Genomic DNA, 27,602 nt, shown 5'->3' on the forward strand with positions numbered 1-27,602 from the left:
AATAAGTTTCATAAGAATATAGACTAAGTAAACACCATTCAGAAGAATTAAACCATCTTAAAGCACGCAAAACAAAAATATGTAAGTCGTTGGAAACGTTTACCTTATTTTTCACGCTGAATCCCAGACTATACGAATTTATCACGATATTTCAGGGTACAAAGAAGCTGCTACACCACTATGTACAAATTCAGCTCCAGTCTAGTTTCTAATAAATTAAACTAACTGTATCAGTGGCATCAATAGATTGTCATTAGTTCGTTTGCTGCACACACCTGTAAGTCGACCAGACAGAAATTTTTGTTTTTTTCTTTTTTACAATAGCATTTGGACAATTGTTTTTCCAATTTTCAACCAGACCAAACCTAACTAAGAAAGCCAGGTTATTTGGAGAATATACATTTCTAAAAAATTAATAATCATATTTGTACCTTTAAGAAAACTAAAAAGTCCACAAGAAACAATATATTCAAAAACATTTTAAAGCACAAAACAGAAACATCACTCGACAATTTTCTACTTATACGTTATTACTTTTGTAAATGGACAGATCTTTAATTTTATTTGTTTGTGCAAACAATTATTTGTAATATCAGATAAATGTAAACAAATGACAAGAATTGTGTGTGGATAAATTTCTCAGAAAATTCATCAATATAACTGATTTTCTATTTTTAAGAACCATTACAATATAACTGTACAATATAAAGATGTAGTGTTGGTAACTAAAGCTTATCTCAGTTATAACAATAAGAACTAAAGATATACTGTTGGTAAATAAAGCTTATCTCAGTTATAACAATGAGAATTAAGGATACACTGTTGATAACAAAAGCTTATCTCAGTTATAACGATGAGTTTTAAGGATACACTGTTGGTAACTAAAGCTTATCTTAGTTATAACAATGAGAATTAAAGATGCACTGTTGGTAACTAAAGCTTATCCCAATTATAACGATAAGTATTAAGGATACACTGTTGGTAAATAAAGCTTATCTCAGTTATAACAATGAGAATTAAGGATACACTGTTGATAACAAAAGCTTATCTCAGTTATAACGATGAGTTTTAAGGATACACTGTTGGTAACTAAAGCTTATCTTAGTTATAACAATGAGAATTAAAGATGCACTGTTGGTAACTAAAGCTTATCCCAATTATAACGATAAGTATTAAGGATACACTGTTGGTAAATAAAGCTTATTTCAGTTATAACGATGAGAATTAAAGATGCACTGTTGGTGACTAAAGCTTATCTCAGTTATAACGATGAGTATTAAGGATACACTGTTGGCAACTAAAGCTTACATCAGTTATAACGATGAGAAGTAAAGATTCACTGTTGTTAACTAAAGCTTATCTCAATAATAACATTTTTTATACGATGAGTATTAAAGATGCACTGTTGGTAACTAAAGCTTATCTCAGTTATAACAATGAGAATTAAGGATACACTGTTGATAACAAAAGCTTATCTCAGTTATAACGATGAGTTTTAAGGATACACTGTTGGTAACTAAAGCTTATCTTAGTTATAACAATGAGAATTAAAGATGCACTGTTGGTAACTAAAGCTTATCCCAATTATAACGATAAGTATTAAGGATACACTGTTGGTAACTAAAGCTTATCTTAGTTATAACAATGAGAATTAAAGATGCACTGTTGGTAACTAAAGCTTATCCCAATTATAACGATAAGTATTAAGGATACACTGTTGGTAAATAAAGCTTATTTCAGTTATAACGATGAGAATTAAAGATGCACTGTTGGTGACTAAAGCTTATCTCAGTTATAACGATGAGTATTAAGGATACACTGTTGGCAACTAAAGCTTACATCAGTTATAACGATGAGAAGTAAAGATTCACTGTTGGTGACTAAAGCTTATCTCAGTTATAACGATGAGTATTAAGGATACACTGTTGGTAACTAAAGCTTATCTCAGTTATAACAATGAGAATTAAGGATACACTGTTGGTGACTAAAGCTTATCTCAGTTATAACGATGAGTATTAAGGATACACTGTTGGCAACTAAAGCTTACATCAGTTATAACGATGAGAAGTAAAGATTCACTGTTGTTAACTAAAGCTTACATCAGTTATAACGATGAGAAGTAAATATTCACTGTTGTTAACTAAAGCTTATCTCAATAATAACGATGAGTATTAAAGATGCACTGTTGGTAACTAAAGCTTATCTCAGTTATAACAATGAGAATTAAGGATACACTGTTGATAACAAAAGCTTATCTCAGTTATAACGATAAGTATTAAGGATACACTGTTGGTAAAAAGCAGTTATAACTCACTGTTGGTGACTAAAGCGATGAGTATTAATACACTGTTGGTAACTAAAGCTTATTTCAGTTATAACGATGAGAATAAAGATTCACTGTTGGTAACTAAAGCTTATCTCAGTTATAATAATTTATTATTAAATGCCAGACAGAATTCTGGCATGCAGGAACAGAATGGGATGAATTTTGTCATTGTTATTTAATAAAAACTTTCTTTTGCACGTAGTGACATCGTTAGTTTCTTCTGGTAGTATTATAATTGAAAGAAAATAAATATTATGATATTTCTTGCCTTTCTATACATTTACAAATTTCTTTATTTTATATTGTTATATATTTTTGCATGCATTGCTTATCAATAATTTTTACTTTTTTATATCATACATCTTATTTTGATAAATCAGTTTAACTACATGATTATTATATAGTTCACCAGTAAGACAGTATTAGGTTTAAGTATTTGCAATGGTAAAGTCAGCGGTTTGAATTCACATAGTACACACAGCAGATAACCTGATGTGGGTTAATAAGAAAAACACGTATGCATATTTTAATACATAACTTGTTTTTTCTAACTAACAGAGCCAATGTTTTGGTATATAAAGGATTAGTTTTATTTTTATTAATATAATTATTTTAATTTCAATTAATGGAAAAACAATAATACTCAGACCTTTTGGAAAATAAATTAATTCGCAAATTCATGTCTGTTAATAAGTTATCATATGCTAATTAGCTGCTTAAATTTTAATATCACTAAAGTTTATTCTAAAGTAACGATTATTAACCGTATTTAAGTCAATTAAGAAATTATCAGTAATTTTTTGTTTGTTAAGCGCAAAGCTACACAATAGTCTATGTGTGCTGCGCCCACTACGTCTATCGAAACCTAGTGATTAGGGTCACAAGCCTTCAGATTTACCGCTAATCTACTGGGAGACATAATAAGTAATAAAAAAAATATATTAATGAACGATAATAACCTCCTCCTTCTTCTTCACTTCTTGTCTTTCAAATTTCCGTTTCACAAAATTTCTCGCCCCAGTCAATTTCCTTATGGCCTGCAGACGGTAGTAGGCCCTGCTCTTTAGACCTCCATTAAGGATTTCTTCGTGGACCATCAACTCCAAATCTTCCATCGGTCAGTCAAGATTTTTGTGACGAAGTTCTCTAAGAATATCAATATACTCCTTTCGATGTTCTTCAAATTCTCGAAGATTGTCGTTCCCCTCTTCATCAACCATCTTAATATCATCATCAGCTGTGTGGTTAATTTTGACACCCCCGTCTCAAGGTCTTCTCCTTCATTCTCCACCATTATCCCGTGTTTATCGACCCTTAAGACACATGTAAACAAGCAGACGTCGGTCAGCGATATAAGCTGTTAGAACAGTAGCAGGGAAGAACAAAAAACGTTACCACACCTTCCCACACCTCGATGATTTCATAGGACGACCAAGTCAAGATGAAATAGAGCCAGATGTATGCAAAAACACTCCATGTTATTGTAACAATAAACACTCTCAAATGTTTGATTTTTCTACATTCGCCTTCGGGAATAGAAAAGACACAAATAGTGATGATTAGAAACATATTAAAGGCTGCACTGCCAACTATGGTTCCAGGGCCAAGTTCCCCTGCTTCAAAGTTCTGACCGTAAACTTCAATGATAGAAAGAAACATTTCTGATGCGGAAGAACCCAAAGCCATGAGAGTTAGGTTGGAAATGGTTTTGTTCCAAATTCTAGCACTAATGGTTTGCTTATAACCATTCGTTTTCTTAATAACAACCTTCTTTTCTTTGGAGACAATTCTTCAATTGACGTTATAAAACTGCTAGTTATTATCGATACACCCATAAACATATAAGCTAGGCCTAAAAGATACACACTTTCTGTTGCTACTACATCCCCAGTGCTTACATTTTCGCTGGGTAGCCACAGAGGTAATATTAAACCTTTTTTTACATTCAGTTGAATTATCTACTGACGCCATCGTTGGATGAACCAAAGAGTACCATAATGAAAGTATAGTAAACCAAGTTGATAAACTTTGAGTGAAAACACCTTTATTCATTTTGATCGTTGTTAACCTAACGAATGAAACTTCATTTTAGAAAGAACGTTTTTCCTGAAGAAGTAATGGATGGTATGTCTGAAAATTTTCACCTCGTGACACATAAATACAAATCTTCTGAGTTTATATTTCATACACGTTTCTTCCTTAGGACATCATGTGTGTATGTTGTTCTAAAAACAGAAAAACAAATTTTTTAATTAAACTACTGAATATATTAAAACAGTTCGTATTCAAGAAGAGAGACGTTTTTATAGCAAATAATGACACATGTATGTCTATTACTCTCGTGATACAGAACAACTGTATATCTCTGTGTATTCCTGTGATAAAATACACCTGTGATTCAGCACATGAAACAAAACAAAAACTCAACACATTAAGAAACCAAATAAACACAGTCACAAAACTATGCTCACCCGATAAAATTCACGATGAAATAAACAAAATAAAACAGCACTTCATCAACATCAACAAATTTCCTTCGAAAATCGTTAAAAAAATTACACACACACGCACTAAATCAACAACACAACCAACAATAAACAAATCGTAATAAATCCCAAGTTACAACAAACTACAAAACCTTACACTGCCGCATATCGCATATTCCCGACATCAGCGAAAACATAACCAAGAGTTGGAAAAAAAACTTCTAACAAAACACAACATTCCAATAAATGCCAAATTTATTCAAAAACCAGATATAAAACTAAAGTCAATACAATGTAAAAACTACATTGAAAAACATAATGTAACAACTGCCATTATTTCCATATTGGAGAAACAAGCAGAAAAATGGAAACCAGATTCAAAGAACAAAAAAAAAAAAAAACATTTCTAAACACTGCAAATCAAATAAACACAGCATAACCATATAAAACTTCCAGATACTAAGTAGGGAAACAAATATAAACAAACGCAAACTCAAAGAGGCCCTACTTATACAAGAACTAAAAGCAAAATTTAACCAATATAAAGGAACACCTTTATACCTATATTAATAAATAATAATAATATCTGACTGCAACGCCCCCTAGAATCCCGTACCAGTTTACACCCTCATCCCTAAGACATGTGCCCGGCAACGGTCAGTTGCAAGCTCTCTTTGTCAACCTGAAGATGACCAAAAAAGGTCGAAACGTTGTTCTGTACTTTATTTTAATTAGTTTTAATATTCATACCAGCCATCTTGAGAATACAGTATTTAAATTAGCAATCAGTCTCTCTTATAAGATTGTAGGGTTTTGATTTCATTTCTATCAAGACTTCTTAAACCTACGTGTTTTTTCTAACATCATAAGACCCAGCACGGCCAGGTGGTGAAGGCACTCGACTTGTAATCCGAGGGTCGCGGGTTCGAATCTCCGTCACACTAAACATGCTTGCCCTTACAGCCGTGGGGGCGTTTTAACGTGACGGTCAGTCGCACTATTCGTTGGTAAAAGAGCTGGCGGTGGGTGGTGATGACTAACTACCTTTCCTCTAGTCTTACACTGCTAAATTAGGGACGGCTAGCGCAGATAGCCCTTGAGTAGCTTTGCGCGAACTTCAAGAAATGACAAATAATAACACACCTTACCACTTATCGTCTATAATTCTATTTTTGTTCTTCCCAATATAAAATGCAACAGGACGAAAGCGAACTGTTTTATCGACTTGACCAACCTATCTGAAGAAAGACTGCACGCGTCATTGAAATTGTTGTAGGTCTATGTTATTATTTGAGAGACCTGAATAGTTAAGTTTCAGTCACGGAAAACGCATGCGCGTTATGGCCAGAGAGATGGGATTTGGACTGTATGATATTTAACAGTAATGAGTAGCAGTACTTTAAACAGAATATACCGTTAGGAACAAAATAAGCAAACAAAAACCGACAAAGACTGAACAGATTATAAGAAAGAGTGTGTATGTGTGTGTGTTCTTCTGGGACAGCGGTTAATCTATGAAATTACACCGCTAAAATCAAGGGTTCGATTCCCCTCGAGAAACTCAGCAGATAGTCCGATGTGGCTTTGCTATAAGAAAACACACACACACCAGCGGGGAATTATAATAAAGATATTTCCCCATATGTAAATTTCATCATCATTCTAAAAGATGGTTATATAGAACATTGTATACAGAAACTTTGTACTCAATTTATAGTAACAATTATAAATTCTAAGTTACTGTTTTTCATCAAATAATAGTGTTTATTTCAATAATTTTTTAAAAGTTTTTACAATACAAAATATAATTTTGTGTAATAGTTACAAAAATAACAATAGGTGTATAGTTACACCAGTTCTTGTGAAACAGGCCGTTAGATGACGCTACACATGTGTCGGTCTCAAGTGAAAAAGGAATTTTGTTTTCAAAGACGATAACAGCATAGTTCTAAAATTTATCATCAGAAGGCTCGTTCCTAGGGCGCCATGACAAGTGTCAACGACACCATAGTTCCACAAAGTTGGTCCACCAAAAATTTTATCAGCATAAACATAATTAATACACTCAGTTTAACTCACTAATTTATTAGTTAGTTACATTTTCTGATCATTTAAATCGTCCTAAAAAAGCATGATATCATACAATAATTAAAACTTACTGCTTGACTCTAATTATACATCAAGTGATTAATAATTTTCTGTACCATGGTTATAATAAAAAAAAATCTGGACACTTTTCTTTTTTAACAATTCATTGCTTTTCTCACAATAAAGATTTTGTTATTTGATCTACACAAAATGACACGTCTATTAACAAAACGTTTAGGAACAACAGGTAACCTAAAATAAATTAAAATATTTAAAGCTGGCTCTTATCATTCATATACTAATGAAGCTTTTTTAAAACTCACTTAAATTTACTCCTCTACAACATTCAAAGGCCAACCAAGCTCTTGGAAAATTGAAATTGTCTTACCTTAAGATGGCTCCTACCCTGCCAAAATTTATATTTATGTCCCTGGTCCTGCTATTTTCCTTGTTAAATATGAAAAAGAATGATGCATCAACACTATATCAACTTCCTCTACAATCTTATGTGTGGCCAATCTGTTCCCCCCTAGCTCTTCCTTTATCAAGAGAAAACAATTTGAAAGATATCAGCCTCATATGGCAACTCCTCCTTCCCAGGTACCGTTCTGGTAACCCTTCTCTGAACCCTTTCCAACAATTCAATGCCTTCCCTAAGGTAATTACCACAAGACTGAATACAATATTCCAAATCTGACCCAACCAGTGACATGTTCAATGAAGTTATGGCCTCTTTAGACTTGAATTCAATATTCCTGTAGATACAACCTAAAATACTATCTGCCCTACCACTTGTAACAGTACACTTAGAAATTGATCAATCATTACATCAAAACTATTTTCTTTTATAACACTGATAAGGTTATTCCCACTCAAGTCATAATTCAAATTATTATAACCCACATGCAACATTTTGCATTTATCATAATTAAAACCTATCTGCCATTTATTTGATCAACTAACTAAATGATCTAAATCCATTTGTGTAGCAGCAACATCCTCTCCACAGCCAGCAACACCCAAGAACGTGATATCATCAGCAAATTTAAGTAATTTATTGACCATTCCTTCATACATGTCAGTGATCCAGTTTGACTGAAGTCCATTTGTAACAAACCTCTTCTCTCTTCCATCTAGTCACTTTTCTATCCAATTAGTTAACTCACTCCCCATGCTTATAGAGATAAGTTTCTTCAAAAGCCTTTTATGTGGCATTTTGTCAAATGCTTTCTGAAAAATCCAGATACACCTTACCCTCATCTATACAACCAGTAATATTTTCAAAGAATGCCAAAAGACTTACAAAAGGAAAATTTCCTTAGTGAAACCATGGTCACTATCCAATAGATGTTTCGATTAGAACCAAAGATTCAAAAACATAAAAGATTACTTTTAGTTAATTTAAATGAGTTGTGTGCTGAGTTTAGGAAAGAAACACAGATAAAGTTGGCTTTTCAAAATTTTGCGAGTTGAGGCCAAAATGGGTTGTCCCAGTAGGGTCCAAAGGGACTCATTCTGTGTGTGTGTGCCAATACCACCAGAACAGTAAACTCCTTTTAGCTGCCTTTCCCTTTGATGTTACTTGTCATGATGCTTTAACAAAGATTGTATGCAATATAGAAAACAGTAAATGCATGTTGCATGCTTGCAATGGATGTCCAGGTAAAAAAGTGTCTGTATGATTACCTGGCTGAGCAGTTGAATGCAAATGAATGCAGTCTGAATGATCCTATTTCTTATAAGCAATGGGTCCATACAGATAGGACAACTCTTGTGTCCCTTGAAGCAACTGCTGAAGATTTTTTGAACATTGTATATGAATCCTGTAACAATCTCACTCAACATCACTTCATTGCTAAGTGTCAATCCAAAGCTTTAGATTCAATGAAAAATGGCCTCAGTCCTAACACAGCTATAATGTTATTAGACTATGCTGAAAACTATAGCTTTATAGTTCAGGATGCTGTTCAGGGGCACCACTGGGATAATTCTCAGGCAACACTACACCCTTTTGTAATGTACTTCATAGAATCAAATTCAGAAGATATCAATGTTGTTAGCATGTGTGTTCTGTGAGATTGTCTGAAACATGACACAGTAGCTGTTCATGCTTTCATTACCACAGTACTAAGCCATGTTAAACAGAAATATCAAAACACAGAAAAGACCATATATTTCAGTGATGGTGCAGCTTCGCAATACAAGAAGTTTAAAAATCTTGCAAATCTATGCTACCATTTTGAATACTATCAGTTGTCCGCTGAATGGCATTTTTTTGCCACCAGTCATGGAAAAAGTCCATGCAATGGAGTTGGGGGTACAGTAAAAAGGCTGGTGGCTCATATAAGCCTTCAATTGCCTATAAATAATCATATTTTAAGTGTCTCTGATATGTACCATTGGGCAAAAGACCACATTCAGGGCATTCAGTTCTTTCTTGTCAAGCAGGAACCAGTCCTGTAGAATTGTGTAAAGTTTGATCTATTTGAGCGCTTTGAAAAAATGCAAGTTTTTTGCACACGTCGACCACGATAATGATTATAATATATACAGTATTGTGCACACTCTGAATATTAAGGCCCTTACAATACATCTTAGTTGTAAATACACATTCAACTGTTCCTTTTGGCGAATTTTTTTATTTTTGTATTATGTGGAGATAATCCTAATGGATCCTTTTTTATTACAGTCAAAGTAAACATAGAACCAATGATTACTACGTTTATGATGGATCCAGGTTGACAGTGAATAACTTTTTTTCTGCATGGTCAGATTAATCACTGGTAAGTATACCTCCAAACGTTTTTTTCTTGTGCATAAATTTCAATGAGTACATAGCATTTTAGATGCCAGGTGAAATATTTCTAGGCTCATCGATTTCTAAAATTGACTGAAATCCTTCAAACGCTGGAATATTTATGGTATTGGGTAAAGCACAATGAAACCGTATTTCTTTTCGTAAATTTCCAGGTGAAAGTGAGAATCTCCAACACACAGATAGAGCATAAGATTAAAGGCAATGAGTGTATATCCTCACAAGTATTTGTCATATCTTATATCAATTCCTTGATATCAAAATTGTTTTCCTGTTCCACTATTTATTTTATACAATTCTTGTCACTGGACATTCTCTCCATAAAAAGACATCTCGTATATTAAGGCGGGTTTGTTTTTTGTTTGTTTTTTTTCCTAATTTAATGCAAAGCTACTCCATGGCTATCTGCGCTAATTTAGCAGTGTAAGACTAGAGGGAAGGCAGCTAGTCTTCTACTCTTGGGCTACTCTTTTACCAACGAATAATGGGATTGTCCATCACATTATAACGCCCCCACGGGTGAAAAAGACAACATATTTGGTGCGATGAGGATTCGAACCTGCCACCCTCAGAGGAAGAGCCGAACGCCTTAACCCACTTGGCTATGCCGGTCATGAAACTACTGTGTGGTCCATAAAGAAATTCATTTAATTTGGATAATTAGATTTCACTTGCTAAAACATATACTCTCATATTGTTATTACCTTGTATACTAGAGTTTTGAGTTGTTTCTGTTTTTCAAAAGTACAATTTCTAATAAACCACATGGGTCTATTTAGAACTACATTCTTTGTGTCATTGTCATGACATTTATTACAGCCACGGTATATCATGTTTTGTTCCATGCAGAAACCATCTACTCTATAATTCTGGTTTTGTTTCTCACCATCTTTAACGACATGTTGGATTTTTACTTCCTCCAATATTTGTACATAATTTAACCTTTGAATATTTAGTTGGCTAAACTCGTAGATGGTAAAGCATCCGTGATTAGGCATGGGTAATTGAAATGTTTGATGATATGATTTTTTTTCGCTTTAAGCAGTTATAGAGCAATTTATCAGTTACTGTTTGACCAAATTTTTCAATGAAATTTTTGTAGCTAAAAATAAAAGAGCCTATAGGTTTATTATATTTAAAACTAACTATAGGCTAAACTGATTTATCAGGGAAGATGTTTTCTTTAACACTTTTGTGAATTAAGAAAGACAGAGCTAAGTCATCATATATATCTTATGTTTAAAATGTGTATCTATTTCTTTTTCCTTTATTAAATCATTACAGAAACATACACCAGAAAGCCTAACTCATATGATGCATCCTCCAATCACATTCTAGTTTTTAAAAATATCCATAACTCTCTATGATATCTTGTAAAGCATTGTTTATAACTAACATTACCTCTCGACCAAGGGATATATTTTAATGCACTTATAGCTTAGTTAGAAAGCCATTTAAATTATATTAATTTTAGGATATTATATTATTGTTCATGTTATTGTTTTATGTTATAAATTTAATTCAGTAATGTCAGTAAAGAACTGACAACAGTGTGTATATTTATCAAGACGAATTATAATAAAGTACAAGATTCACAAGTAAGTACAAAATGATTTGTTTTTCTATGTGTATTCCTTATTTATTGTTATAAAATTGAGTACAATGTAAAACTCGAAATATTGTTAGGTTAGACAAGAAAACACATATGAAACAATTTTTCAGAAAAGTATAAATGTAAACTGCATGTGTTACATAATTCAGTATTTTGTTTTATTCTAGCTTTAGTTATTTGTTTATCAGGTGTTTATAGCTTTGTTATGCATCCTTCCATAATTCAAATAGTATTATCATCAAAACAATAAGTCTGAATACAAGTCTATGGCTGTTTAGAATAAATAACTTATTTTCTGTTTCAATCTGCAGTTAATCTAGAAAGAAAAATTGTAGCTTATATTTATCTTGTACTTCATTTGTTTGTTACAAGGTTAGTAAAATGGGTCAAACCTGTACAGAGTTAGGTTATAGTAAATAACTGATAAAATATTGAGTTTTATTTTTTAAAATCTTTGTTACACTCATTTAGGAAATTTTAAAGGTTATGCAAATGAAATCTGAAAACTGTAACATGAAGAAAATAGTAGTTTTTAACCTTAACATGAAACCATCTTGTAATCAAACTAGTCAAAGGTAGAGTCAGGTTGTTACTCCAAAAATTCAAAGATAAATCTTTAAAAAAAATACTTAGTTAAACAAATATTTTTTGTACAAAAGAGTTAACTTTTACTACAAGCTTGGCAAATTTTATGAAGATATACTTCCTACATTTAAAGTTATTGTAGGTATAGTTTTATGGTAGCATTTTGATTAAAAAAGTTAATGAACAAAATAACCATCAGTTTCATATAAGTTCCTAATAGTCAACAAAATAAGCATAACAATATTTAATATTTTTCACTACTAAAGACCTTTCTGTTAGCCAGCCAATAAATTACGATGATAATGGAGGTTTTTACTGATAAGAAATTGACAATTAACCTTATAGCACTTCTATATATAAGCAAATCTACTCTTACTGTTATAAAAAAATCCTAATCAGTAGTAAAGTAACAATTGCCCATATTGAAAATCTAAAAATTAAGTTACATAGCCAATAAACTTGACATCAGTCCTCAACAAACAATCTGGTAATAAGATGGGTAGCTGAAGCTATCTGCAAGTACTCCACACTTATTTAAAGTCAAAGAAGGATTTGTACATTTTTTTATAATTCTCTAAAACATTACAAATCATATGTCTATGGAAACATGCTATTACTAAAAATAACAAACAAACTTGTAATGTACACACCTGATTTATCCATTCTTCCTTCCTTGATGAAGCTGCTGCAATGACAGAAAAGAAGGGATTTACATAAGACACTGAAATGAAGAAAAACAAACCATTACCTTTATTATTTTCTATTTATGATGTATTAATAATGTTCATTTGTTAAAGTTCTTTAGTTTTCAGCATGACATATACTGGAAGTGGAATCAGATTAACTCATTGAGAGTTGGCACAATAAATAAGATCCAGGGTTTCAAGGCATAGGTATTGGACTGAGTACCCCCATTGGCAGATGATATAGGAAAAAACATAGAGTTCTTCATATGGAATGTAACAGAAATGATCCATGAGGAGGAGTAAGAACAATGAGCATGCCCAACCAAAAGTTGGAATTCATTCATATGATGAGTGGACTCACCATGGGAAGCATTAATGAACAGGTATGAACTCAATTTGGGTAAAGATATTTGAACACTGATGGTGATACTTGATTGGCCAGCTACCAGTATAATTCCTGGAGTGAAAGAGAACACAAATGAATTATTTTAGTCAAAATTACAGTGAGTTATTCTTCTGAACATGCAAGGGCCAGTGAAAAAGGTGCATGTGTGTGATCCAAAGAGATAAGTGGTTTTAGTGATTCCATAATCCCCTCATCAAAATATCTCTCATGCACTAGAATTAGGATAGATATGGATCCAAGTGACTAGTGGCTCACAGGCAGATGACAAGGCTAAGTACAACTGAGAAAGAAGTTGAGAAACACTCAAAGGTGGATATTGAGTGTGAATGAGGCAATATTTGGATGTTTTAATGAACACCATGTCTTTGAGACACTGTACATAGATGAGATTGGATGGAGGAGGAAACAGGATTAGTAGAGGAAGAGAAAGAGCTGGAAAAATAGTATGTGGGTAAAAAAACAAGAGTAACCCCTCTGTGGACAGAAAAGTGTGACCACAGGTGTTCAAAGCTTGACGGACAGTTACTCACAAGACCCAACTCAATTTAGTAATAAGCAAAATGCTCAATGAATCAAATGCCAGGTAGAAAATGAAAGCTGGGAACTAGAAATTAAAAAACAGGAAACTGGAGATTAAGACAAGGTATAGTGATAGAGGTTTTAGTTTGGAACAGTGTAGAAACTAAGTACAAAAGGGAGGATTGATGATGGGTAGCCTCAGCTTCTGATTAAATCAAATCAGGATTATCACAAAAACTTGTAGGAAAACAATTAAAGGGAATGATAATCACCTGCAAAAATTATCTGGGGCATAGAGAGGAGAGGTAAAGAAGTATTGTAATAAAGATCCAGCAATGACAAGAATACTGTGAGCTGGAAAGTGAAACCAAAACTAAATAGTCTGACCTCATTCTCCCATAAGCAAAAATGGCAAAAGAAATTCCACTTTCAGGAATTGAGAAAGGAAATTCAGAATGACTAAAATTGAGGATATAAGAATCAGACAAATGGGGATGAAACATGAAGATACAATAACATAGTTGTTCAAGGAAAAGTAAAACAAACATTAGTTATGGTTAGGATTAGGAATAGTAAACAAGAATTACATAACACAAGAGAGAGCAAGAATTATACATAACCATAAAATTAAATCCTGATGAAGCAAGAAAGTTTGAAGGTTTCTTCAACAGTGAAGTTGTTTCCAAACAGTATTCAGGAAAAGGAGACACCCCAATATCAAATTCACATCCGAACTCGAAGAAAATGATTCTTCACCGTTCCTATACATCAAGATTACCAAAGAAAGTAAATATTTTTTCTATCTCAGCGTTTCATAAAAGGTCTTTTACCGGCCCCTACACCAATTTCAATAGTTTTATCCCCAACTTCTTCAAACGTAATCTAATTATTTCATTGTTAAACATAATTTTTAATATTTGTTGTATTTTATTTTACACGAAATTGCTCTTCTGCATGAATACATGTTAAATAATGGTTATCCGACTGATTTTCTAACGAAAATTACACGCAATTTCTTAAACTACAAATTTCAATCACCAGTCAATGTACACGTCGTCTCCAATTTTCCCATCATTATCTCTCTTCCTTTTATGGGCTTGCAATTCCTACCAATTAACTCTCTTCCGTAATTATAATCTTCTACTCTTAAATTCAGCTTACAATAACATACAGAACTAGCCTACTCATAAACACCTATATCAGTACGAAGACCAAGTACGTTCATGCCTCGTGTTAAAATATGCGTATAGTAACGGTAAGGTCATGTAAATTGGCAAAACGAAACGTCAATTAAAACCTAGAGTCTGTGAATATTTAGGAATATCTAACAGAACCAATCTTCCTCTACTTAAGCCCAACCAATAATCCATTCGTACACATTCTGAAACCCCAGGTCACTGTATCTCATTTTACGACTTTTCTATCATCACATGACTTTCAGACCTTGAAGAACTCTACGTTAAAAAAGTATTCTTATAGCGAAAGACCGCCCGACCCTTAATGACTTACAAGCCTCTTTAGACCTAAAATTATTTTAAAAATTCACTGTGAAATATATATATATAAACATTGTTTTGTTTATTTGTTTGTTTGTTTTAATTTCGCGCAAAGCTATGAGGGCTATTTGCGTTACCGGTTCCTAATTTAGCAGTGTAAGACTACAGGAAAGACAGCTAGTCATCATCACCCACTGCCAGCTCTTGGGCTACTCTTTTTCAACGAATAGTGGGATTGATCATTACAGTATAAATCCCCACGGCTGAAAGGATGAGCATATTTGGTGTGGTGGGGATTTCGAAACCGTGACCTTCGTATTACGTGTCGAGCGCTCTAATCACCTGGCTACGCCGGGTCCAACATGTTATCCATCCACTTCTGCTTTCCCTCATAACTAAATAAACTAATGATTGTCTTATATTACAACTGGAGTAATAATCATCTATGTAACAGTTTTTGTCAAATTTCGCGAATGATGGAGTAAGTTATTCCGAAATGTTCAAATTTGTAAATAAAATTTATGATTTGTCAACCGTCTTCATTTTCGTTAAACTTCAATGAAGTCTGCTATAACATATCCTACAGAGAACAAACAAAGAAACCAGAAAATTTGTAATTTTAGTGACAAGTTGCTGAAAGAATTACATTTTGATATTGTTAGAAATCAGTACGTTTGTTTGTTGTTTGTTTGTTTTTTTAATTTCGCACAAAGCAACTCGAGGGCTATCTGTGCTAGCCGTCCCTAATTTAGCAGTGTAAGACTAGAGGGAAGAAAACTAGTCATCATAATCCATCGCCAACTCTTGGGCTACTCTTTTACCAACGAATAGTAGGATTGACCGTAACATTATAACGCCCCCACGGCTGAAAAGGCGAACCCGCGACCCTCAGATTACGAGTCGCATGCCTTAACACGCTTGGCCATGCCGGGCCAAATCGGTACGAAACATATAATTATCTCACAAATTATTAGTGTGTGCGAAACTGCAGACATATAATATAAAAGTAAGTTATAATGTAATAAAGGACTGTAATCTGTGTATCTATTACTGTGTAGACTATACGTAACTGCCCCTTTAGCTTGTGTTATAGTTTCTAAAACATCGTCATCTCGCTTGTCATATAGGAGAAATTATATTCTGTGTTCATTTTGTTATCAACTTCGTAATTTATTCCGACAAATTATTTGTTGTAGTTTTTATAATGTTTTAAAGCATGTCAGGTATAGCATTATTGTTACAAATAGTTTTCCAATTTTGTTTGAAGGTGTTTTATATTTGATAGTAATATATCAGACAGCGTAATATTTAATATTCAAGTACAAGTGTTTCAGATCTTGTTCATCGAGAAACAACCGCATTCGGTGCGTAACCTTATATTTGGTCATGAATGTGTGTTGTTGAATTTATTTTACTACTTGCTGAAATATTGAAGGATATTTACTTTGCAATGAGCCATCACACAAATTTGAATTGAATGGGTTATGTGTAGGACTTGGAGTGTTATACTTATGAACCCTACTAACATGAGCACTTACAGTTATAGTAATTTTTATTGTCTTTCAAAATTTGTTGTGCACACCCTGAGGAATTTATGTATGTTGATAAAACGATTAGAATTTGAAGGTCGTTCTCCTCTTACCTTTTTAATGTTGTTGTTTTAAATCATAAGTACTGGAACAAGTAACGAGCTTGTAGCATAAAATGATAAAAGCTAAATATGGAGTACAGAAGTATACTACTCCACTGGATTTAATTTTAATGAGTTATACCATGTTGTACACCTTCAATTACATTTCATTCTAATATTCGATAAATGTTGCTTTATGTTCCCTAACTTTATTCATGTAATATTTTGTTCAGAATGAAACATATTTCGCAAAAAAAAAAATATTTTGTGTTACATAAACTATTAAGTTTATTATTCCTAAGAGTAAGGCTAAAGTAGTATACTCAGTATACTAAGTAATATTTACCATTATACAAACACATAACTTGTAAGGCAAACAGATAACGTTTTCATGATAAATGTAATTTAACTTTTGATTGTTTATGAGGACAAACTCACAACCTCTTTATTTTAATTAGATATAGTTGCATATGCAGAAGAAATGCATGAAATAAAAATTAGCGTGTTGTCATTAGTTAATAATTATCACACTAAGACTAGTACTAACCTAGTAATATTTATTAGTACTAATATTTAATTGTTATTGTAAAAATACCTTACTTTCTATTGTATTTTTCTTAGGTCACTGTTTCTTCATTTCTTCTTATCCAACACCTTTATAAACTGATGTAGCTTTAACTTACAAAATTAGAAACTGACAAAACTTGAGAAATTTTGTGTATTTTTATACTCCAGCAAACCTAATAAAGTTATATTTGCTTTTGCACACACTTTTTATTTTAACACTTGAAATAAATGAGGAAATATCTCTAGTTGTAAATTTTATGTATACATTTGGAGCTTATTAAAATATAACTTCTCTTAACTAATATATATTAAATTTAAAGAGTACTTGGCAGTTGTGTTTTTCAAGTGCATTAGACAGCCACCGTAAAACTGTAAATTGTGTTTTTATATGTAAAACTTTATAAGTTTAGTTTGGCATATGTTCTTGGTTGTAATTTCTTGCATGTTGCTATTTTGAAGTACTTCTAGTATGTTATAACATGTTGAGGCTCTCATCAATGTGCTTGGTGCAGCCTCCTCCCCTTGTAGCTCAGCAGCAAGTCTGGGAGCTTATAACACTAAAAATCAAAACCTAATTTTAGTGATCGGTTTAGTTTTGAGCTTCACAACAAACTAATAATTAAAATGAATGGTGAATACTCTATGCTATACAGAAATACACATTCTCTAAGCTATATAAACAAAAAAAAAAGAGAACATTGAAAATATACTTGTAATGTGTAATAACTTTATCATTTAGCTTAACTGTAGGAAGGTTCAGAACATTTAACATAATACTTAAGGATAACGAGGGACCTGTTGGTTCATCTATGCTATTCCGTCCACTAAGCTATTTATATATTTACAAAAAGCAAAGTCAACCTCATGAAACTATTTATCAGGCCTTCCTTCAAATGCTCTGAGATATACTGCTTTCACCACATCTGAAGACAAAACACTCCGAATGACAACCACTCCGATATAAAAATAAAATTTTCTTAGCTAAATATGACTCTTACTCTTCCAAAATTAAAAATATTTTGAATATCTTAACTTGTCCTCATATAAAGACTTTTCCATCTCAGACTTCATTGAGTTCTAGTAGCAGTTTTCTGAGCCCTTTCCAACAAATAAGTGTCCTCCTTAAGGACTGAACACAGTACTCAACATGGAGCTGAACATTTGAATTTTAACCTCTTCACTTTCTTATTAATTTTTCTGGAAATGCAGGATAACATCCTGTTGCTCTTCCATTAGTAACAACACTGCTTGAATGGCTTGAGAATAATCAAGCAGTACATGAAGGTCCTTTCCTTCCACAACACTAAGGTTTTTCCTATTGAAATTATTGTTACAATTCAAGTACTGATAACCTACATGTATTATCTTGAACTTATTATAAATAAAATCAATCTGCTATTTATTTACATAACTCATTTTATGGTCTGAATTCTTTAGGGTATTCATTAACAAAAGTCAAAAAGAGTCAAATATCCTGCCACTGAATGCTGAGGTACCATATTTGTAGCATTAATCTAGTTTGATTGAACTCCAACTCTTATAACCCCATACATTCTTCCATAGGACAGTTTTTCCATCAAATGAAGTAACTTATCTCCCACACTTTTCTCTTTGACAAGCCTTTTATGTGGTACATTGTCAAATGCTTTCTAAAAATTCAGATACACCAAATCCATGCTCTTGTTTTCACATGCATAAACAATAACCTTTTCATAGTGTGAAAAGATCAGTGAGGCATAACTTACCCCAGTGAAACTATTATGACTATCCAACAAAATTTTAAATGACTTTGCAAAACATCTTTTATCAGACTTTCAATAATACTTCCCATCAATGATGTAAGATTAATAGTCCTATGATTACTAGAAGAGTTTTATCACTTTACTTGAAAAGTAAATCCTCTGAACTTGCCCATCATTTAAAAAATTAGAAAAAAAAAAGATGTTACATATCCAATCTTTAATATTCCTCAGAACTCTAGAGAAGATTTCTTCTGATCCAGAGCCTTTTCATTGCTTAAGTTTAGAGTAAAAGAGTATTTTGTACCAAAGTAAATTTCTCTTTGTTAAAAGAAATTGTTTACTTTCTTGGTGAAAGGTTAGTTTTATCAAATAAATGACAGTTATGGGGCCAGGGAAGAGTGCAAGACCATGGCATTGTTAATGTTGTATCCATTATACAAATCTTAATATTTTGTAGGGTTCTTGGCTCTTTATTGAAATATTAAAATTTCATAAGATTCTGTAAAGAAAATTAAAAATGTAAAGTGCAGTAATGTTTTTGGGTGATGCAGAGTCATGCTGAATCTCAAGATTGTAATTTTATTCATAACACACTAGTGACATTTTAAGTACCATGTCTGATGCAGTATTTCAGTTTTAAGGAATAGGTTGTTTTATATCTTTGAAAGATTAAGTTGTATTTTGTGTCTTCATTTACAAACCAGTAGTAACATAATTAATACATTTAGTTTTGTACATGCTGATGAATATTATTGACCTTTCAGTTAGCGTGAAGTATATTTCTCATCCTTGTTTGTATTCATGTCACAATGTGTAAATGGCAAGGGTAAAAAGGAAAAAAAAATGATATTGAAATAGACAGAGAAGACAGTCATATTAATATCACCCCATGTAATCAAATGACTAAGGTACAGTTGTATACAGTATTTACTTTTCTTACAGGCTGCTTTTGAGGATTTAAAATTATGTGAAACAAAGGCTGATTTATATTTAAGTTAGTAAGTAGTTTGCAATTTCTTCATTAATCAGGCTGTCCAGGTAAAAAAATGAAACAAATTAAAATACATTAAATAAATAAATGATGATGTATTATTTATCCTTTACCTAATACTGTTTAGTAAATGACTTAAATAAACTTAAAAAACATTTCAGTTAACTTATTTAATCTTATTCACTTTATGGAATCAGTTATAAAGTTGATAATATGAATAACACCTAGACAACTACTTGTATCTTAGCTAGCTGGTATTGGGTGAAAGATCATGTTATGTCATTGATATAACATATTCTTCTTTGATTTCTTATATTATTCAAATTAATTTTTAACATTATTTTTCTTTACAAATTAAACAAGATAATTTTAATGCAGGTGGTCAACACTGCATAAAACTGATACCTGGATGATGTTTCATTCTTGAGTGTGAGCATTTTAGTCAGCAGGGTACCACTTGATGGCTGTATGGTTTATAGTTCATAATAAAGAAAGGCTTTATCTGAGCCCATAGGTTTCTGACTTGTTTTAATGTATGTGCTGCATGTGGTGCTATACAGCTTGAGATATTTGACACTCACCCTATTACAACTGGTGTGTACATTTCAAGAGTTAAGTGTAAAAGAGATTTTTTGTTGTTATTGATTTATAAAAATTTTGGGAGGATTCTGACTCCCATGGACCCTTCCCTATCTCCACACTTGTTTATTTAACCTTAGAGAGTATAGATACCCAGTTACAAATTAGAAGCATGACACAGTGTAAAATAAACAGCATATTTACCCTTTTAATCAACAAATGGCCAGGTGAGTGCTGAAAGCTGTCTGATTGCTCTGACCTGATCTTGCAGTGTCTGTGCTTCATACAGTGCTATGCAGCTTAAAAAACCACATACTTTTACAACTGGTGTATATTTTTCAGCAGTTAAGTGTAAAAATGTTTGGCTATATTTTCTTTTTTATTTATTAATTTCTGAAAAAAACTGTGGGTAACTGATCTGCAACTCTCCTCTAGATCCATATATGCTTATTTAACATTAAGACATATATATATATATAGCACGAAAACCTGTCTGTCTGCCCATTATATAACTATTCCTAGGTCACTGGATCAATTTCAACCAAACTTTATGAAATTATAAATTCGAACAATGGGTATGCAAATAGGGGTTTCAAAACTCATTCCACCACCATTGAGCATTTATTATCTTTGACATAAGTTAACATTAATTACATTCATAGATTGTGCCACATCCTTACACCAAAAAGAAAAAGTACTGTTTTCTGTTAAATAACATATACACAGTGCACACAAATGTATTGTATATCTCAAAGCTTGCTAGCACTTTCTGTGGAGGAATGAAATCTAAACAAATGGCTGGCACTATTTTAATACTACATAAACTCAGCTGAAGTTTCTATTCCAACAGCCACCTTAAGGCCAACATGAAAAGCCATTTCTTAAGTTATACTCACTTCCTTCATTGATCCATAACCCTTCTGTATTGGTCCATAAGGCACTTCTGTGACCAATGAATATCGATTAATCAATCATGTGATCCACTGTAGAAAGGCATTAAGAGCTGTGTGTTAAAAGTAGGTAAAAGAAAGCACCCTTAGTGTCACCACTTTAGCTGCTACCTCTTTCTACAAAATCACCCTGACCATTGCACAGTGTGTACCATGTTTTAAGTGTGTGTATATATGTATATATATATATACAGTGAGTTCTTAAAAAAACTTATACAGAACTTTTGGTGAGATAATAATGAACACAAGTAATATGTTATAAATAAATTGTGTTAAAGTTAGGATTTTTGCATCATTTATCACAACATCCACTCACATATTTTTTAAGTTCCTTACATCGACAAAGAAGCTTGTGTAACACAATGTAAAAAAACAGTAAGTGACAGGCAAATAGTCTTAGTGCAATTTTGCCCCAATAAGAAAAATGTCAGCAAGCTTGCCAACAATGAAAACTGAAGACAATATTCTAGAATCATGACTCACCACTACTTTCAGGCCCAAAACTTAACAAATGTAAAGTAAAAACAAAAAAAACTTATAACACTAATATTAAGTTTCACTGTACTTGTTGAGCAGAGCACAGATAGCCCACTATGTAACTTTGTGCCTAACAACAAAGCATAATGGCAATATTTTGATTATTTGGATGGTTGAAGTAATCAATGAAAGTAATGCTCAGAAACTCTAATTTTCATTATTGTTGTGACAAAAAATGTAATTTATGTGACATCATGAATGTAATCCCTGCTCATAAGTAATTATGTTGCTTAATAGATTAAATCATGCTGTATTGGTAGCAACATATACTATAACAACATGGTTTCAATACAGTGTGCTCAACCACTGTATTTTCTTTGGTAAAATAGTGTGAAGCTCTAATACGGGTGGAAGGCTTGAAATATAAGTTTAGATGGTAATGCCAAAGAGTTTTACTGATTTCTTGCATATGAAGAATATTGTTGCTTATTTTAAGTTTTTTTAATTAAATATTAACTGGTGTTTCAAAGAGACTGATTATTTAATATACTTAGATATAAGCCATCCTAGAAGTTGTTTTTCAGAAGTACACAAATATTAAGTAAACTAGTTATACAGTTTATTTTCAACTGAGTATGTTTTACAGTTGTACCTCATTGTTTAAAAGCCTTCATTACTTTTATGGGATATTTAGTTGCATAAAGGATAGTCTTTAGAATTAATGATTTAAACCATAGAAATACAGTTTGATTCTGAAAGAATACCAAAATAATTGATACAGAAATCCAGATTTATTTCTTTTCTGATTTTAGATACCAAGACATTTATTATGTACGTGAAAAGCAGCACAACATGATGTAAGTCATAGAAGATTCTAAAGAAATTCCAGGATGGGAACATAACAATTAGTTATTTTGCAGAGAAGTTTAACTGTAGTGAAGATAACCTGTACAGAAATGGTAATTGGGATAAAACAGTTGAACATAATACAAATTTACACAGTCAGCAACTCACCCACTCAGAAGATAATCAAAACTGTTCAGATATTTGTGACACAAAGTATGTAAAAAACCATCATAGTATCCATGCTGGAGAGAGGCCATACAGTTGTAATGTGTATGATAAAAAATTTAAAAGTAGAAGTGATTTAAGACAGCATAAGAGTATAAAGAGAAAGTACAGTTGCAAAAAACAGCAAACAGTAAGTACTCTTAAATTACACCAGAGGATGCACACTGAAGGGAAACCACACACTTGTGATTGGTGTGGCAAATGGTTTTCAAAACAAGATACCCTAACTAAACATACAACAATGCACACAGGAGAAAAGCCATATAGATGTGACGTTTGTGGCAAAGAATACACATTACTAGATAGCTTTAGAAAACATCAGAGTACACACGATATAGAGGGAAAGTACAGTTGTGATGTGTGTAATAAAACATTGAAAAGTAGACGCAATTTAAAGCTGCATAAGAGGAGACATAATACAGAGGAAATGCACAGTTGTGATGTGTGTGGCAAAAAACTCCAAACAATAAGTAACCTTAAATTACATCAGAGGATACACACTGGAGAAAAACCATACACTTGTGACTGGTGTGGTGAACAGTTTTCAAGAAGAGATAGACTATATGAACATGAAATTATTCACACAGGAGAAAAGAAATTATACAGTTGTTATGCTTGTGACAAAAAATTTACAAGATTGGATAGTTTTAGTAGACATCGGAGAGCACATGATATAAAGGGAATGCACACTTGTGATGTGTGTGGCAAAATATGCAAAAGAAAAAGTAACCTTAAGTTACATAAGAGGGTCCACACTGGAGAGAAACCATTTATTTGTGATCAGTGTGGCAAAAAGTTTCCAAGAAAATATACCCTAAATGTACATTATAAAATGATCCATACAACAGAAAAACCATACAATTGTGATATTTGTAACAAAAAATTCAAAATATTATATAGTTGCAGAAAACACCAGTTTGCACATAGTGTAGAGGGAAAATATAGTTGTGATGAATGTGGTGAAAAATTCAAAAAAAAAAATGACTTAAAAAGCCATCATAGTATTCATACTCGGGAGGAACTATATAGTTGTGTACATTGTGGTGAAAAGTTTTCAAGACAAGATACTTTAAATATACATGAAATGATCCATACAGGAGAAATACCATACAAATGTGATGTTTGTGACAGAATATTCATAAGTGTAAATAATTTGAGATTACATCATTTGTCACATAATATAGAAGGAAAATACAGTTGTGATGTCTGTGGTAGAAAATATACAAGAGTAGATAGCTTAAGAATGCATCAGGGTACACACAGTATAGAGGATGAATACAGTTATAATGAATTTAGTGGGAAATTCAGAAGTGGAAGTAATTTGAGAAAATATCAAAACTTTCACACTAGTAATGACTTGTACATTTGTGAAGTCTGTGGGAAAGTATGTTATTTTGAAAACACTTTGAGGCAACATAAGTTACTTCACACAGACAAAAAACCCTGTATTGTTCATTTGTAATCTGTATATGAGACATTTTTAAGGGACATAGTGTTCATACTATAAAATATTTACATTCAAGTGCTTGAAACTGAAAATTTCACAATAGTATCTTGATAGCGATATGAAAAAAATCATTCTTGTGTTCTTTTATAAAATAAACTTCAACACTTAAAGATAATCACAAAGGATTAATTCTGTTTGAAACAGCTTGTGTATTGGCTAATTTATGCCAGGTGTTTAATAAATATGAAGTTCATTCATATTAGAAAACTGTAAATATACCATATTAGTTCTGCATTGTAAAAAAATGACAATAGCATTTGGTACATGGAATTTTAAATGGAACAGTGAAAATCAGCTGTGTAATAAGAAAAATGAACGTATAAGTATTGTAACGTATAATGAGTAAAATACAATTCTGTACATGTGCAGGAAGTGGAAGATATGCCACTTTAAAGAGGAAGTAATAATGGGTGATTTGTAGAGATTCTGATAAGTCAAGCAGAAGGTAGGAGTGAAAGAATCAGGCAGAGACTTAGTTAACTTAATGATATTAGAAAATGGAAATGTTGATGCAATAAGTGAATAGAGAACAAGGAGCACTGATTATCAGAATTAGGGAGGATACCATGATTCTGAAATGAAGAGCTGCATTTTTCTATGCTGATACGTTCACATTGTCTTGTTTGTGTTGAGTAGTTTTCAAATTACCCTTGTTTTCATATGATAGATATCCTCTATTTTTCACACTTTTAATCTCTATTTTTCACACTTTTAAGATAGTTTAGATTCTAGACATTTCTTACTCTGAATGAATTCGTAATACTAAGTACAAACCACCGTGCAGTCAATAGTATGTTTATTTTTAAAATATGCAGTAGTTCCAGACTTTTATGAATCAAATAAATTAAAAACTGAATAATAAAAAATGTTTTAATCTTACTAATGAGGGTAATATGTTTACTTAAAACATATTTGAATGCAAATAGAAATAATTAAGTAACCAATAAACCAGTGTATTTGAATATGATAAATATAAAAATTATATTCAATGAAGAATATTTTGCAGTTGACTACCATCCCCACATGATTTGATGACTAATTTATTTGGTTAACAAAATAAAATCATTTTTACAAACTTTACAACTCAATATATATATATATATAATAATTGAAAGTCCAGTCCATAAAACAATAACAAATTTGTTTATTTCTTCATTAACATTTCCACAACTTGTAAGTTATAGTTAACACATGACAATGATATGTATATTCACACTGATGGGAAAATAAAGGAACTTATACAGTTTCACAGCTGATTGATCAAGTACTTGAATATTTATGGTGACTATTACTGATCCAAATACTTATTCACTAGAAACAAAACTGTTTAACTCTACAAACTGGGGGAGAAAAAAATGCCTAGTACTTAACTGATTCTCATATTTGTATATGATTTTTCACTACTAGATATGCTTTGAAGTGTTTGGAAATTTGTAGGCTAACTACCACAGACTTTACTGATTCTATTATCATATGACCTCTAGTTATCATACAACAGTATATTCTGGTAAGTAACCAAAATATTAAAATGCGTATATTGAAAGAATTAGAAATTCACCAGGCTTATAGAAGACATACAAGGGATAGGAGTATCAGAAAAATAGAAAAATTCTTACCCCTACGTGTGTCAACTGACAGTCAGTACAAAGCAAAGAGAGAAGTGATGTAACAATAAGGCAAGGGAGAAAAATCTTGGAAAACACTCACCCGGGAACCAACAGAAAAAAAATCGTTGCATACATTAATTATCAAAGGATAAGGTGGATTTTAACTATATAGGCTGGTTGTGTGAAAAATTTATAAAAGTCAACCAAAGACAAGGCAGACAAAGTGGAAGTTACCAAAACAGGAGATTAAGCCCTTGGTGAGGATGAAGAACGTAGGATTTGCATGATTTAAAGTGATGCTTAGAGCAGGGCAATTTAATCAATTAATTTTACGAAAACAATCAACTGATCGAAGTTTAGTGTTTCTAATTTAAACACTAATCGATTATTCACACCAGTTGTGTTCTCTCCTGAGACAGCAGTAAGTCTATGGATTTATAACGCTAAAATCATGGGTTCAATTCCCCTCGGTGGACACGGCAAATAACCTGTTGTGGCTTTGCTGTAACAAAATAACACAACCAAACAACTGGTTAATCAAAATTAGGTCTTCCATTATTTCGAAGATTCAAGTAATTAAAGTATTTTTATTGTTTTTTGTTAAGCGTTAAACTACGTAATGTGAGACTAGAAGTATGCTTCATAATTTGACTATATTAGGTTTAAGTTCTACTGGCACTGAGTTTACTCGTCTTTGTTATTGCAAAGCTACTAGGACTGTCCACCGATCACATAAATTTTGAACTGTGACTAGAAAGAAGACAATTAGCTGGTAGCATCCACAGGTACCTTTTTGGCTACTTAAGTATAAATATTGTGTCAGTTGCCTGTTTTTTACTGCACTATTTTATGTTTCTAATTTATTATTATATAATTGTGTTCTTTAATTATTGTTTGTAAGAAAAAGCTTGTTCAATGTATAAGTAGGCAAAGATCTAAGAGCTCCAAACATTTTTTTTTCAAAAATTAATATCAAAAGGAAATATTAGATGTTAGTGTTTATATTTAATTATGTCTCTAACGCCTTTTCTTTCTGTTTTTCTTAAGTCAATGCAGGCGGAGTCGACAACAATCTGAATAACGACCTCAGCCAATAACTGATTAAGTAGATGCTTTGGACATCGAGCTTAAGGTTTAAAATCCAATAAAATAATTTAAAATAACTAGGCAAGGTATTTGACTTAAAATGTCATGCAATCCGATGTTTTGAACGAAACAAATAAAGAGAAAGTGTATTTTAGATATTAAATATTTCTTTAATTACCTGCTTGTATATGTACTTGGTTCACGTGGCACAATATATGATCATCTAATAATAAGTAGATCTACAAACCAACAAGACCTTAAACCTCGTCAAGAAACAAACAGAATTAATCTACATTTAGGCTTCGCACTCTTAATAAAAGAGTCTCGATGGTTGGTTGTTTTTAATTTCGCGCAAAGCTACACGAGGGCTATTTGC

At 32.2% G+C, this 27,602-nt stretch overlaps 2 long non-coding RNA genes across 4 annotated transcripts; one reads left to right on the forward strand and one right to left on the reverse strand.

Annotated features, from left to right (window-relative positions):
* Positions 1-2,890: 2,890 nt before the first annotated feature.
* Positions 2,891-14,967, reverse strand: LOC143222848 (uncharacterized). 2 transcript variants are annotated; one of them, XR_013012538.1, is made up of 3 exons: positions 14,562-14,967; positions 12,563-12,597; positions 2,891-4,551 (listed from the first exon to the last, which is right to left on the reverse strand). It is a non-coding gene; the product is annotated as an uncharacterized LOC143222848 (long non-coding RNA). The 2 variants fall into 2 exon arrangements; XR_013012539.1 differs by having other exon boundaries at positions 12,563-12,633.
* A 1,156-nt stretch (positions 14,968-16,123) lies between these two features.
* Positions 16,124-27,403, forward strand: LOC143222847 (uncharacterized). Of its 2 annotated transcripts, XR_013012537.1 has the most exons (3): positions 16,124-16,383; positions 22,768-22,914; positions 27,188-27,403. It is a non-coding gene; the product is annotated as an uncharacterized LOC143222847 (long non-coding RNA). The 2 variants fall into 2 exon arrangements; XR_013012536.1 differs by lacking the exon at positions 27,188-27,403 and having other exon boundaries at positions 22,768-25,526.
* Positions 27,404-27,602: the final 199 nt, after the last annotated feature.

Source organism: Tachypleus tridentatus, chromosome 8 (genome assembly GCF_004210375.1).
Source record: "Tachypleus tridentatus isolate NWPU-2018 chromosome 8, ASM421037v1, whole genome shotgun sequence".
Lineage (NCBI taxonomy): Eukaryota > Metazoa > Arthropoda > Merostomata > Xiphosura > Limulidae > Tachypleus > Tachypleus tridentatus.